The 16,487-nt window shown below is 40.4% G+C and overlaps 1 protein-coding gene across 4 annotated transcripts in view; it reads left to right on the top strand.

Annotated features, from left to right (window-relative positions):
• Positions 1–16,487, top strand: part of WDR7 (WD repeat domain 7) — a 364,436-nt gene that overhangs the window by 246,224 nt on the left and 101,725 nt on the right. The window lies entirely within an intron of this gene.

Genomic DNA, 16,487 nt, shown 5'->3' with positions numbered 1-16,487 from the left:
CCTTTCACTCTTGTCCTGTTCACTGCCATCTAACCACTCTGAACTTCCTGCTGGCCCTTAGGGACCCCTACGTACCGCAGGGCCTTTGTGCTGTCCCCTCAGCCTAGAATGCTTCTCCCACACAATGCCCACATGTCTCTCTTTCATTTCACTCAGGCCTTTGTTCAAATGTCACCTTCGGCAGAGTCCTTTCCTCTCTGTCACTTTCTAGGCTCTTATCTTGCTTTATTTTTCTTCACAGGACTTAGGACTCCGTGGCATATCTGTTTGTTCTCTTGGTCTTTCTGGCCCAACTGGAATGTAAGCTCCATGAGAACACAGATTTTGTTGACCTGTGCTTAAAAACAGTGCCTTGGACATAGTAAGCACTAGTAAATATTGAATGAATAAAGGATCACTCAGCTCGTAGGTGCTAGAGCTAGAACTTAAACCCTGGTGTTCTTTTGTCTCCCACCTACTCGCCAACCCACTCATTCACGCCGTTTAATCATCCTACACCTTTTGGGAAACAAGACATGGGAGTATTTGGACCGTTTAATTAAAGACTTCCTAGATTAATGGATTTTTTTTTTTACTTCTTTGATACCAGAAACATCTGTTCCTACTATTTTTCTTCTTTGTTGCCGATTCTCAGATTGTCTGAAAATCAGCACTCTTTACATTCTTCAGGCAGAAAAAGGCTATATGCAATAAGTCATATCTTTCTGTTGATGTGAAGGTAAGACTCCCTAATTTTAGTTTGCCATCCAAAATATATAAAATACTAAAAGCCAAAATAATTTTAAATTTCATTGTATGACACAATTTGAAATTCAACAGAACCGAAAAAAATGTACTTTGAATCAAAGAGCATTGGGATTTTAGAGTCTTCTGATTATAGGACAAGAAACAGCAAATTACATTGAAATAGGACTGTTCTGATAAAACTGATAGTAGATTAATGAGTTTTTAAATATCTTTGTTAAATTGGTTTCCTAATTTAACAGTTACTTTATGCTTTTTATTAAAAAAAAGACTTGTTTTTGTGCAATGCAGGATGTAAACAGTTTAAGTTTTTAATAACTGCATTAATATAGGCATTTAGTTATAGAAGTGTTTGTTAATTAGTCCATATCCATGAATAATACACACTAGATTGGGATTATTTTTAATTAATTCAAGTTTCTGTATAAAGCAAAGGAATAGAATTCCAAATGGCACTCTGCCATCCTTGTTCTTTGATGGACATTAACAAGTGGGAAAAGGCTTCCTTCACTTGGTTACACTTTGAAATAAGTGGCCAATCATTATTAATTCATTTTGCACTCATTGTAATGGCATAAATCATCATAAATTCATTTGGTTTAAAGTGCATATAATGTGTTCTCCCATAGGAATTTCCTTGTAATTGAACTATTAATTAATGCATTTTTTTTAATATGACCTTTTTTCCCTTCCTCTGCTATTCAGAGCCAAGGGTGATTCATGGCCCTTTCTTCATTCATGATATTTTTTAAGAGGAACAAGTTTCTTCTAACCAGGCCCATTGACTGGTCTGACTGGCCTAGGAGGGCACAGAGCTCAAGAAAATGATTTGTATAGGATGCCTGGGTGGCTCAGTCGGTAAAACGTCTGCCTTCCGCTCAGGTCATGGTCCCAGGGTCCTGGAATCAAATCCCGCATCAGGCTCCCTGCTCAGTGGGGAGTCTGCTTCTCCCTCTGCCTGCCACTCCCCCTGCTTGTGCTCTCTCTCTCTCTCTCACACACAAATAAATGAATAAAATCTTTAAAAAGAAAAGTTTGTATATTACCTGCCAGTGGGACAGCCATAATAATTATGAAGGATCTCTAAGGGCTCTTTGAAAAATTTTCTGAAATGCTATGGTTTTGTAATAATTCCAGTAAGCAAATTTCATTCTCCCTTGATAAATATGGCATGACTCTGGCTTCTCTTTTAATTTCCAGTTCTTAAAACTCCTCCCTGTGGCCACTGGTTTTCTGAAGCACTGGCTGCCATAAAATCCAGGTTCCCTTGGCTGCAGCAAGGAAGCACTCCATAATGGAGGTCCCCTTTCCCCTTCTTATGCTCAGTCCTTCCACACTTCCTTCAGTCCCTTCAGTTAGCCAGTGCTGTTTCCTTCTTCATTCAGGGTGTACTGGTTGCTAGTGGGCTTGCAACAGCTCATTCTAGAATCTGCCTGTGAGGTAACCACAGGATTCCTATGAGGTCTTCACATGTCAAGGGAAGCATGGGAGGGAAAAGTTAGCTTCCCCCCCCCCAAAGGAAATAAAAATTACAAATGGATAGCTGGGAAAAAAATATCAATTTTACAACTTTTTAAGTGATCCTTTCCTATTTAGTGCTATTTCAGCACAAATAGAAACTGGGTAAAAAACACTACTACATGATTCATGTTCATGTCATGAACATGTCATGTTAGTAGGATCTGTATATGAAAATCAAGGTTTCAGTTAGTATTTAAAGTGTTGTACTGGTGGATATAACTGGCAGTTGGCCCTGTGTGTGTGTATGAATAAGTGAGTAAAAGCACTCTGATAGGCCGTAGACAACTCAAGGCACCACTACTATCAGCTTTAGTCTCTACCCTAGTTAGAAATGCAAGAGGGGGAAAAAGTGAGATAACAACATAAAGGTGTTATTTATTATCAAATGGTGCTTAAAATAATATCCAATGCTTATAGAAATATGTAACTATAGCTTTTTATAGTTAATATAAGTGTTTTCATAGAATAAGCATTCCATAAATGTAGGGTACATTAGTAAAGTGAATCTACACTTTGTGATAAGGATGAAGAAATGCCCCAGAAGACAAATTCATTATTACCTAAGTAATAGTGTGTGTGTGTGTGTGTGTGTGTGTGTGTGTGTGTGTGTGTGTGAGATGGCTTGTATGTTAATCTTTTGAAAGAGCTAGTCATCATTACCAGCCAGATAGTACAAAAATGTTTTGAATTGGTGTTTTTTCACCGGTCAGTTTCATGATGGGACACTATTCATCTTGCCAAAGCAACAAGTTAGTCATGGTAGAATATGTCAGCTCTTTAATCACTGCTCTCGTGGGCTTTATTTTGCTATCTCTGTCTCATTCCTTTTCTCATTTTTAGTGTTTTGCTGTTACAGCAAAGCGTAAATAATTTTCTTGCAGCTTTGCTCTTATGTAGCACTTTTAAAAAACAGTAAGAATGAAGTTGGAACACTTTTCAAAAAAAAGCTTGGGATAAAATAGCACTAAAATATGAGCAATTGTTATTACTCTTGACTGCAGGACAACAGAATTCAAACAGCCGGAGGGTCTAATTTAATTGTGATTTATCCAGTGCTGGATTTTAGTGCTTTCTGCTTTTCACAGTGTTTTGTTTTATTTTGATTTGTTTTCTACTGTTCTGAGCATGTCTGCATTTTTGGTAGTTCGTTTGTACTTTTAGCTAGACGTACATGGTGATGGCGGTGGTGGTGGTGGTGATTTACATACTAGATTCCCACTATGAAGCTGCCACGTATCTGTTACTTACCTATCTTGTGGGTGAGAAAGACTAGTAATCTGATAAATGGACCTTGAATATTGTCCCAGAATTACTTGAATAATGCTGAATTCTATTCTGTAACAAAGTGAATTAGGAGCATCTTGGCATTCTCAGTTAAGAGCCAGGGACCTGTAACAGAAATCTTAGTTGTGATACTTAGTGGGAGAAGGTGCCCTGTAGTCCCTCAGGCTAGTACATTTATTACAAATGGTAATGGATTCCAAACTTCAGATATCATGGCCAGCAAAATTTCCAAAAATAAAATCTGAGAATATATGACAGTATTTTACATTTTTTATTTTGCTTACTACAGACATTAAGAAATAGCACTATCTTCATTTTTTGAAAAGATTTATTTATTTTAAAGAGAAAGCACACACGTGTGGGGGCCAGGGGCCAGGGGTGATAGGGGCAGAGAGAGAGAGAATCTCAAGCAGACTCCCCACTGAGAGCAGAGCCCGACATGGGACTGGATCTCACAACTTTGAGATCTTGACCTGAGCTGAAATCAAGAGTTGGAGGTTTAACAGACTGAGCCACCCAGGCACCCCTTTATCTTCATCGTTTTTAAAAATCTTTTAGGGGTGCCTGGGTGGCTCAGTCAGTTAAGTGTCTGCTTTCGGCTCAGGTCCTTGTCCCAGGGTGCTGGGATCGAGCCCCGCATCTGGCTCCCTGCTCAGCGGGAAGCCTGCTACTCCCTCTCCCACTCCCCCTGCTTGTGTTCCCTCTCTCACTGTGTCTGTCTCTGTCAAATAAATAAATAAAATCTTAAAAAAAAAAAATCTTTCAGTCACCAGAAAAGGAGTAAGAATATAAGCACTCCTTTAAATTGAGTAAATTTAACTTTATGAAAAAGACTTATTACTACATTGTTTATATTTTTGCCATTTCTCCATAGAGCCATGGAAACTTCCCCACGGGCCAGCATAGGTTTGTAGTAGACTCGTGGAAATTTCTGATTTGTGCATAATTGTGTTGACTGTGCTGGGCACACACAGGGTAAAGTAATTCACAGCATTTGCCAAAGCAACAATTATTCAGTGATAACTAAATATAAAGCATGGCATTAAGCCTTATGCCAAACAAAAGTATTTTCAAAAAATTTCATATAGCCTAGGGAACTTATTCATTTAGCAGATGGGAAAAGGTAATAAAATAAAAATAAATAAAATTAGCTTTAGAAAATGAAATAAATGCCGAAAGATGCCATATTATTATTTGTGAAATGTTTGGACAGCAATTGCTGTATTAAAAAGGATTTTATTCTAAGGTAAGCAGGGAAGATGTGGGGGAAATTCTAGATGTGCAGTAGACCGTTTTGTGACCACAATGCGACTAAGTTAGAGCCAGAACAATTGCAGGGATCTTATTATGGTTATTTTTAGCTGTTGAACCAGTTATGGCAACCTTCTCATTGTGTGAGAAAAGAAGAAACATGTATTTTATTTAATCTTCTGTTTGCGGGAGACACTAGTAAACTGCAGTTGAAATTACGCCTTCATTCAGGAGGAGATTGATCATAAAAGATACAGTTTTGAATCCATAGTTGGGTAGAGCATCAGGAATAAAGCATGGTCGTAAAGACACAGTTGTGTTCAGACCTGTGTACTGGCCCCATTTCACATGGCCTGGGCCACAGAGGCCTGGACTCCTTTCCCAGCCTTGCAGCTAGCCTTCTCCAGGCTTTCAGCTAGCCATCTACAGATCTCAGTTATCTCATCTGAAGCACAGGAATGGATGCTATTTTTCTCAATTCCTTTCAATTTGAAAATTCTTTGATTCTAATTAATCCATTTGGCTGGGAATGAGTAGATCAGAATTAAACAGGCAATAGGTCTTACCCCTTTCTAATCACAAGACAACCCAAGTATTGATCTTTCTAAAATGAAAATCTAATCAAACCTCTCCTTTGCTTAAAACTTTGAGTGGTTGGGAAGGGAGCAAAATGGCGGAGGAGTAGGAGACCTGGATTTCGTCTGGTCTCAGGAATTCAGCTGGATAGGGATCAAACCATTCTGAACACCTACAAACTAAACAGGCGATCAAAGAAGAGAATAGCAACAACTCTCTGAACAGAAAAGCGACCACTTCCTGGAAGGTAGGACGTGCGGAGAAGTGAATCCGAGGCAATATTCAGGAGGATAGACGGCGGGGGAGGGGGCCTCCGTCGGCCGCTTCTGGCAAGTGCTAGAGCCGCGGAGCACAAAATCGGAACTTTTAGAAGTCGGCTCCGCTGAGGGACATCGCTCCAGTGGCTAAGCGGGGGGTGGAACCCTCACAGGACAGTGTGGTCTCAGGACCCTCGGGATCACGGAAAGACCGGGGGTGCCTGAGTGCGGCAGAGCTCCAGGTATCAGAGTGGGGAAGCCGGCTGCAGAGACGGAGCCAAGGCGCGGGCCCTCAGCTCAGGGTTGCCATAAACTGTGATCCGCGGCCCAGTCGGGCTACTGCTCCTCCAGCAGGGACCCAACAAGCGGCAGATCTGGGGAGACTCCCCTTCCTCCCCCAGGAGGAGCGGCGCGGGAGTGCACCGCAGGGAGCTGCTGGGTTTGGAGATGGAAACCAAGTCGGTGCCGGAGATAGAAACGCTCGGTCACAGGCCGGGTGAGCACGGAGTGCGGCCAGAGACCAGGGAGACGGGAGTAACTGACTGCTTTTCTCTGGGGGCGCACTGAGGAGCAGGGCCCTGAGTTCTCGGCTCCTACCGGGTAGAGATTGGGAGGCCGCCATTTTCACTCTCGTCCTCCAAACCTGTGCGGAAAGCTTGCAGGGAACAAAAGCTTCCAAGAGCAAACCCCAGCAGATTGCTTAGCCCAGCCCAGCAAATGGGGGGCAATTACGCCTCCGGCAAAGACATTTGGGAACCACGGCAACAGGTCCCTCCCCCAGAAGATCAGCACGAACAGCCAGCAAGCCAAGACCAAGTATACCGATCAGTTCGAACGGGAGAACTCCAGCGCTAGGGGAATACTGCACATAGAATTCATGGCTTTTTTCCCATGATTCATTAGTCTTTCAAAGTTAATTTTTTTAACTGTCTTTTTTTTTTTAGAATTTTTCTTTTTCCCTTTTTCAACCATCTTATCAATCCCTTTTTTAAAAAAAAGTTATTTTTCATTTTTAGAGTCCTATTTTATCCCTTCATAGTAGTTACCCTTATTTCTGGCATATATATATAAGTTGTTCTCTCTTTAAAATTTTGAGATACAGTTTCTTCTAACATATCAAAATATATCCTAAATCTCTAGCGTATGGCTTTGTTCTAGTCTCCTGCCTGGTCACATTCCCTCCCCTTTTTTTTCCTTTCTTTCTTTTTTTTTTATCCCCTTCTTTCTTTTTTCAAACACCTTCTTATCAATACCTTTTTTAAAATTTTTTATAATTTTCATCTTTACAGTCATATTCCATCCCTCCATCCTATCAACCCTTATTTTGTACATAGTTGTATTTCTTTCTTTAAAAATTTAGGAGGCACTTTCTTCTAACAGACCAAAATACACCCAAAATCTAGTGTGTGGCACTGATTTATGCACCAGCCTGATCATATTTGATCATATTCTGGTTTTTTTTGTTTGGTTCTGTTTTTGCTTTTATCTTTTTCTTTTTTTTCTCTTTCTTTTTTCTTTCTTTCCCTTTCTTCTCCCCTGGTTTCAGGTCTTTTCTGATTTCTTTAGAGTATATTTTCTGGGGATGTTGTTAACCTGTTAGCATTTTGTTCTCTCGTTCATCTGTTCTCTGGACAAAGTGACAAGACAAAAAAAATCACCTCAACAAAAAGAACAAGAAGTAGTACCATCTGCCAGGGACCTACTCAATACAGACATTAGTACAATGTCGGACCTAGAGTTAAGAATCATGATTTTAAAGATACTAGTTGGGCTTGAAAAAAAGCATGGAGGTTATTAGAGAAACCCTTCCTGGAGAAATAGAACTAAAATCTAGCCAAGTCGAAATCAAACAGGCTATTAATGAGGTGCAATCAAAATGGGGGCACACAGGGCGCCTGGGTGGCTCAGTTGGTTAAGCGACTGCCTTCGGCTCAGGTCATGATCCTGGAGTCCTGGGATCGAGTCCCGTATGGGGCTCCCTGCTTGGCGGGGAGTCTGCTTCTCCCTCTGACCCTCCCCCTTCTCATGTGCTCTCTCTCTCTCTCATTCTCTCTCTCTCTCTCTCAAATAAATAAAATCTTTAAAAAAAAAAAAAACAAAAACAAAAATGGGGGCACTAACTGCTAGGATAAATGAGACAGAAGAGAGAATTAGCAATATAGAAGACCAAATGATGGAAAATAAAGAAACTGAGAAAAAGAGAGATAAACAACTACTGGATCACGAGGGCAGAATTCGAGAGAGAAGCGATACGATAAGACGAAACAACATTAGAATAATTGGGATCCCAGAAGAAGAAGAAAGAGAGAGGAACAGAAGGTATATTGGAGCATAATTATAGCAGAAAACTTCCCTAATGTGGGGAAGGAAACAGGCATCAAAATCCAGGAGGCACAGAGAACCCCTCTCAAAATCAATAAAAATAGGTCAACACCCCGACATCTAATAGTAAAACTTACAAGTCTCAGAGACAAAGAGAAAATCCTGAAAGCAGCTCGGGAGAAGAGATATGTAACCTATAATGGTAGAAACATTAGATTGGCAACAGACCTCTCCACAGACACCTGGCAGGCCAGAAAGGACTGGCATGATATCTTCAGAGCACTGAATGAGAAAAATATGCAGCCAAGAATACTATATCCAGGTAGGCTCTCATTGAAAATAGAAGGACAGATAAAAAGCTTCCAGGACAAACAAAACTAAAGGAATTTGCAAACACAAAAACAGCCCTCCAAGAAATATTGAAAGGGGTCCTCTAAGCAAAGAGAGAGCCTAAAAGCAGGATAGACCAGAAAGGAACACAAACAATATACAGTAACCGTCACCTTACAGACAGTACAATAGCACTAAATTCATATCTTTCAATAGTTACCCTGAATGTAAATGGGCTAGATGCCCCAATCAAAAGACACAGGCTATTAGATTGGATTAAAAAACAAGACCCATCGATATGCTGTCTGCAAGAGACTCATTTTAGACCCAAAGACACCCCCAAATTGAAAGTGAGGGGGTGGAAAACCATTTACCATGCTAGTGGACACCAAAGGAAAGCTGGGGTGGCAATCCTTATATCAGACAAATTAGATTTTAAAACAAAGACTGTAATAAGAGATGAGGAAGGACACTATATCCTACTTAAAGGGTCTATCCAACAAGAAGATCTAACAATTGTTAATATCTATGCCCCTAACATGGGAGCAGCCAATTATATAAGGCAATTAATAACAAAAGCAAAGAAACACATTGACAACAATACAATAATAGTGGGGGATTTTAACACCCCCCTGACTGAAATGGACAGATCATCTAAGCAAAAGATCAACAAGGAAATAAAGACTTTAAATGACACACTGGACCAAATGGACTTCACAGATATATTCAGAGCATTCCATTCCAAAGCAATGGAATACGCATTCTTCTCTAGTGCCCATGGAACATGCTCCAGAATAGGTCACATCCTAGGGCACAAATCAGGTCTCAACCGGTACCAAAAGATTGGGATTATTCCCTGCATATTTTCAGACCACAATGCTGTGAAACTAGAACTCAATCACAAGAGGAAAGTCAGAAAGACCCCAAATACATGGAGGCTAAAGAGCATCCTGCTAAAGAATGAGTGGGTCAACCAGGAAATTAAAGAAGAATTTAAAAAGTTCATGGAAACAAATGAAAATGAAAATACAACTGTTCAAAATCTTTGGGATGCAGCAAAGGCAGTCCTAAGAGAAAAGTATATAGCAATACAAGCCTTTCTTAAGAAACAAGAAAGGTCTCAAATACACAACCTAACCCTACACCTAAAGGAGCTAGAGAAAAAACAGCAAATAAAGCCTAAACCTAGCAGGAGAAGAGAAATAATAAAGATCAGAGGAGAAATCAAAGAAATAGAAACCATAAGAACAGTAGAACAGATCAACGAAAGTAGGAGCTGGTTCTTTGAAAGAATGCTAACAAGATTGATAAACCCCTGGCCAGACTTACCAAAAAGAAAAGAGAAATGACCCAAATCAACAAAATCATGAATGAAAGAGGAGAGATCACAACCAACACCAAAGAAATACAAACAATTATAAGAACATATTATGAGCAACTCTGTGCCAGCAAATTAGATAACCTGGAAGAAATGGATGCATTCCTAGAGATGTATCAACTACCAAAATTGAACCAGGAAGAAAAAGAAAACCTGAACAGACGTATAACCACTAAGGAAATTGAAGCAGTCATCAAAAATCTCCCAACAAACAAAAGCCCAGGGCGAGATGGCTTCCCAGGGGAATTCTACCAAACATTTAAAGAAGAATTAATACCTATTCTCCTGAAACTGTTCCAAAAAATAGAAATGGAAGGAAAACTTCCAAACTCATTTTATGAGGCCACCATTACCTTGATCCCAAAACCAGACAAAGACCCCATCAAAAAGAATTATAGACCAATATCCTTGATGAACATGGATGCAAAAGTTCTCACCAAAATACTAGCCACTAGGATCCAACAGTACATTAAAAGGATTATTCACCATGACCAAGTGGGATTTATCCCTGGGCTGTAGGGTTGGTTCAATATCCGCAAATCAATCAACGTGATACAATACATTAAGAAAAGAAAGAACAAGAATCATATGATCCTCTCAATAGAAGCCCAAAAAGCATTTGACAAAGTACAGCATCCTTTCTTGATCAAAACTCTTCAGAGTATAGGCATAGAGGGTACATACCTCAATATATAAAAGCCATCTATGAAAAACCTACAGTGAATATCATTCTCAATGGGGAAAAGCTGAGAGCTTTCCCCCTAAGGTCAGGAACGCGGCAGGGACGTCCACTATCACCACTGCTGTTCAACATAGTAGTGGAAGTCCTAGCCACAGCAATCAGACAACAAAAAAAATCAAAGGCATCCAAATCGGCAGAGAGGAAGTCAAACTCTCACTCTTTGCAGATGATATGATACTTTATGTGGAAAACCCAAAAGATTCCACCCCAAAACTGCTAGAACTCATACACGAATTCAGTCAAGTGGCAGGATAGAAAATCAATGCACAGAAATCAGTGACATTCCTATACACCAACAACACGACAGAAGAGAGATAAATTAAGGAGTCGATCCCATTTACAATTGCACCCAAAACCATAAGATACCTAGGAATAAATCTAACCAAAGAGGCAAAGGATCTGGACTCAGAAAACTATAAAATACTCATGAAAGAAATTGAGAAAGACACAAAGAAATGGAAAAACGTTCCATGCTCATGGATTGGCAGAACAAACATTGTGAAGATGTCAGTGCTACCTAGAGCAATCTACACATTCAATGCAATCCCCATCAAAATACCATCCCCTTTTTTCAAAGAAATGGAACAAATAATCCTAAAATTTGTATGGAACCAGAAAAGACCCCGAATAGCCAGAGGAATGTTGATAAAGAAAAGCAAAGCTGGCGGCATCACAATTCCGGTCTTCCTGCTCTATTACAAAGCTGTCATCATCAAGACAGTATGGTACTGGCACAAAAACAGACACATAGATCAATGGAACAGAATCGAGAGCCCAGAAATGGACCCTCAACTCTATGGTCAACTCATCTTTGACAAAGCAGGAAAGAATGTCCAATGGAAAAGACAGTCTGTGCAACAAATGGTGTTGGGAAAATTGGACAGCCACATGCAGAAGAATGAAACTGGACCATTTCTTTACACCACACACAAAACTAGACTCCAAATGGTTGAAAGACCTAAATGTGAGATGGGAGTCCATCAAAATCCTAAAGGAGAACACAGGCAACAACCTCTTTGACCTCAGCTGCAGCAATTTCTTCCTAGAAACATCGCCAAAGGCAAGGGAAGCAAGGGCAAAAATGAACTATTGGGATTTCATCAAGATAAAAAGCTTTTGCGCAGCAAAAGGAACAGTCCACAAAACCAAAAGACAACCGACAGAATGGGAGAAGATATTTGCAAATGACATATCAGATAAAGGGCTAGTATCCAAAATCTATAAAGAACTTATCAAACTCAACACCCAAAGAACAAATAATCCAATCAAGAAATGGGCAGAAGACATGAACAGACATTTTTCCAAAGAAGACATCCAAATGGCCAACAGACACATGAAAAAGTGCTCAACATCACTCGGCATCAGGGAAATCCAAATCAAAACCTCAATGAGATACCACCTCACTCCAGTCAGAATGGCTAAAATTAACAAGTCAGGACACAACAGATGTTGGTGGGGATGCGCAGAAAGGGGAACCCTCCTACACTGTTGGTGGGAATGCAAGCTGGTGCAACCACTCTGGAAAACAGTATGGAGGTTCCTCAAAAAGTTGAAAATAGAGCTACCATACGATCCAGCAGTTGCACTACTGGGTATTTACCCCAAAGATACAAATGTAGGGATCCGAAGGGGTACGTGCACCCCAGTGTTTATAGCAGCAATGTCCACAATAACCAAACTGTGGAAGGAGCCAAGATGTCCATCGACAGATGAATGGATAAAGAAGAGGTGGTATATATACACACTGGAATATTATGCAGCCATCAAAAGGAATGAGATCTTGTCATTTGCAATGACGTGGATGGAACTGGAGGGTGTTATGCTGAGTGAAATAAGTCAGTCAGAGAAAGACATGTATCATATGACCTCACTGATATGAGGAATTCTTAATCTCAGGAAACAAACTGAGGGTTGCTGGAGTGGTGGGGGGTGGGAGGGATGGGGTGGCTGGGTGATAGACATTGGGGAGGGTATGTGCTATGGTGAGCGCTGTGAATTGTGCAAGACTGTTGAATCACAGATCTGTACCTCTGAAACAAATAATGCAATATATTTTAAGAAAGAAAAATAAAAGAGATCGCAGGAGGGGAAGAATGAAGGGGGGTAAATCGGAGGGGGAGATGAACCATGAGAGACAATGGACTCTGAGAAACAAACTGAGGATTCTAGAGGGGAGGAGGGTGGGGGGATGGGTTAGCCTGGTGATGGGTATTAAAGAGGGCACGTTCTGTGTGGAGCACTGGGTGTTATGCACAAACAATGAATCATGGAACACTACATCAAAAACTAATGATGTAATGTATGGTGATTGACATAACAATAAAAATTAAAAAAAAAACAACAACTTTGAGTGGTTCCCCAATGTCACCAGAATAAACAAACTTCTAGCATGGCATATGAGGCCCTTTGTGGTTGGACTCTAATAACCTGTCCTGCCTCGTGTCTCACTGTTCCTTTTCATCCACCTAGTCCTCTTTTTTCCCTTGCCCATTACCTCAACCTCTTCCTTGTTCCCCAACAGAACTTCCAGCCATATTGAACTATGGGTAATCCCTTGATCTGGCCATGTTCTCTCTCATTTCTGGTCTTTAGACACGCTCTTCTCTCTGTCTGGAATGCAATCTTTCCATAGTCCTCTACCTTGAGTAGCTAACTCCTACTTATTTTTAGGTTTGGGTATCGAGGTCACCTTTCCCTAGAAGGCTTTTCATACCTCTAAGACAGAGTTAAGTGCCCCTAGTAAGTTCTGTCTTGATACCTTGTGCTTTTATTTTTATTTTTTTTTAAGAGTTTATTTACTTATTTGACAGAGACAGCGGGAGAGGGAACACACGCGGGCCAAGGGGCGTGGGAGAGGGAGAAGCAGGCTCCCCGCTGAGCAGGGAGCCCAATGCGGGGCTCGATCCCAGGACCCCGGGATCATGACCTGAGCCGAAGGCAGTCACTTAACAACTGAGCCACCCAGGCACCCCCAATACCTTGTGCTCTTAAATATTCTAACACTATTCAGAATATGTTCAAATTACCTGTTTGCTCACCTGTCTCCTGAACTAGAATGCATTTCCTTGAGGGAAAGAACTTAGTCTTCTTTCCTTTTGTTTCTCCAGCACTTAGTATTATATAGAAACACTCTATAAATAGTTATCACATGAATCTTTGGATGGATAGGCTGGAACCAAATTTCGAAAAACCTTGAATGAATGTCAGTCCCGCTTGTTGAACTTTTTAATACTGCCACTAGAGAGCCTTTTATAGAAGAAATCAATCATGATGGCAGATAATAACATTCTCTGCCTTGCTTGCTCATTGAGGCACTGTTGAACAGTGGGGCATTTACATAAAATAAATACATATGTATGTTGGTACAGAATTAGATTTCATCTTATACAGATTAAAATGCAACTGTTATTGGGTACCAAAGGTTTAAGGAAAATTCTGAGAGATAAAATTCATAAAATTGTCATGAGACTTTTTCTGTCAAAAGGGGAGATACCATGGGTATCTTAATTTTAGCTTTTCTATCACCTTGTCCCATGTTGCAGAGCATCTGTCTCTTACAGAATCATAAGTCAGATAAACCCTGAAGTAGAGAATACAGTGTAAGTCGAGAAAGGAATTTTAAATTTACCTATCACTTTTTATTATCATAACAACCATTTCTTAAAGGCTCATTCCTTAATATCATCAGAAAGAATCTATGATTAGGAAGTTTGAAGCCTTGGGCATCCGAGAGTATTCCTTCAGAACATCAGGGTCATTATTCCTGGTAGCATTAAAGTCATAAGCATTTTATTAATCAGCCAGGCTAGAAGTCAAAATGTTTAACTTGAAAACCCTCCTTATCTTCTCTTATTTACATGTTTTTCCTGGAATAAGTTGTCAGAGATAGGTGTGGAATTTTAACATTCTTCTGTCTTTATAATTCCAAAACAGACCAGTGAAAAATGGTCAGATTCTAGTTAGTAGGTTTAAAATGTGTGTTTTAAATAGGCCATTTTTCTCTCTGTTTCTCTTGGTGCCGCATGGCCCGCCAGAACTGTGGGGATCTTTGCTTTGTGTTACCCAGAGACTGTGATCTGAACTAAAGAAGGAGAGATGTACCTGTAGAAGAATTGTACTTATAAGATCATTGAATGAAATAGAAAGTGATTTAAGAGAGGGGATGTCGGTGCTGTAGGGAACCTGCATTTCCTGCTGAGCTGGGCATCCCCACTGTCAGGGTAGATCACACTTTGCAGGGGAGCAGCAGGGATACCCTGCGGGACCATTGCAAGGCCAGGGGTCTTTTGAAGTACGCTTGCTCATTCTTCCTTTTCTGTCATTTAATCAGAAGGTAAGTGATCAAATCCCCTCTGCTGTTCTGTTCTTCCTACTTTGTCAGAAAAATGATGAAAAACATCAAGAAACCGGCCATTTAACGGTTTACTTTTGCTCTCAGGATAAAATTGTCAGAGTGGTGAGGAACCTGCCTCCAGAGTTCCCACACAGAGGCTGCAAGAAATCAGCAAGATCCCTAGGATTGCCAGAATGCCCCTGCCTGTATTGAAGACAGAAATAGCAGAGTGCAGTTAAGGAAAATGATGATTGAAATGCTATAAAACATTGTATTTAATGGAAACCTTACTGCCCCTTCATAACACTGGTTCCCAAGGACATACCTTCACGGAGCCCTGTCCCCTAGATTGGAACCATTGCTGCTTCAACTCCAGGATGTCTGCAGAGAGCAGCCATGGGGCTTTCTCTGCAGGTCTTACAACTTCCTAGAAGGAAAGAATAACAGGAAAGTGGTGTGTTTCTTGACATTTTGAAATCTCATTCTGACAAACTGGAGCGGGGAGCAGCATTAGAAATGTACATGCAGTGTCAAGGCAGAGATATTTCCATCTTACGTCCGAAATGTGGGCAGGGCACTGTGCTTGGTGGTGTGGGAGATGGAAAGTCGCATGAAACGTAGTTCCCACCTCCAGGAGTAACAGACTTGAAGAGGAAAAGGGAAGTGCATAGAAAGGCTTATAATTAAAAATATCATGTGGGAAGGGATGCATACGTGCTGCCAGAAAATAGAGAACAGTGGGTCACCTTTTTTTAAGGAGTTTATATTTTTATGATCCACAGAACTTGCTTTACATACGACATTTACATGGCCTAGTAGGAGAGTACAGTTTTCAGATGCATGTATGAATGAAGTCATAAATTTCAAGATGTTTCCTCTAGGAGGCTTTCCATGTATATGTACCTTTTCAATTTACTGCAGGAGTTATTGACCCAAGAACCATGGCCTCCTTGAAATTTTTTTGCAGAATTTCATAGATATGTATGTGTAGTGTTTGTAGTTTCCTAGGGAAAAGACTGATGGATTTCAACAAATTCCTCAAGGGTTCTATGGCGGAAGATATTCTGGACCATGAACAAACAAAGTGCATTCACAGACTCTTATCTGGGCTCTCATTTAACAAATGGCTAGGACATAAAAAGAGTAAATGCATTATCTGTTGAATGCATTAAATTAAAGTTGATATGCCACATTCTTAGTTTTGAAAACAGACAGGTTCAAGGTGCTATTCGTCATGAGCCCTGACTGCCATTTGTGGAGCCCTCTGAGGTTCTGGATGCTGGGCACATGGCAGGACACTTTGCATGCATCAGTTCATGCAGCACTCATGCTCTGTGTGAGAGAGAGCTATTGTTTTCCCCATTTTCCAGACAAGGAAACTGTAGCGCATGAGAACCTTCTTCAGCCTGCTGCCTAATAAGTTATGAAACTGTGGTTACTTCCCTGGCTTAGATCTGAAACCTGTATGCCCCATCACCAGTCTGCTGTACTGTTCTATGATTTGTAAACAGTTTTGTCTCTTCCCCTCGAGAAATGAACAGCCTCTTCTAAATTGCAGTTTGCTCTTCACAATCCCTATTTTCTTTTTTAAATGTCAAAATGCCTTTTGAAATAGATGAGCTTTTACAGCGCAATGGCCATTAGGCTTATGTTTACAAATTGTTAGCATTATCTTCAACATCAAGAAATACATGTTAATTAAAATCGATATCATTTCATCAAATTTGAAAGTGATATCGAACTTTTAAT

Source organism: Eumetopias jubatus, unplaced genomic scaffold (genome assembly GCF_037043125.1).
Source record: "Eumetopias jubatus isolate StellerSeaLion01/CBP00866 unplaced genomic scaffold, mEumJub1_p1.0 scaffold_16, whole genome shotgun sequence".
Taxonomy (NCBI): Eukaryota; Metazoa; Chordata; class Mammalia; order Carnivora; family Otariidae; genus Eumetopias; species Eumetopias jubatus.
This window is presented reverse-complemented; position numbering and strand designations above follow the sequence as displayed.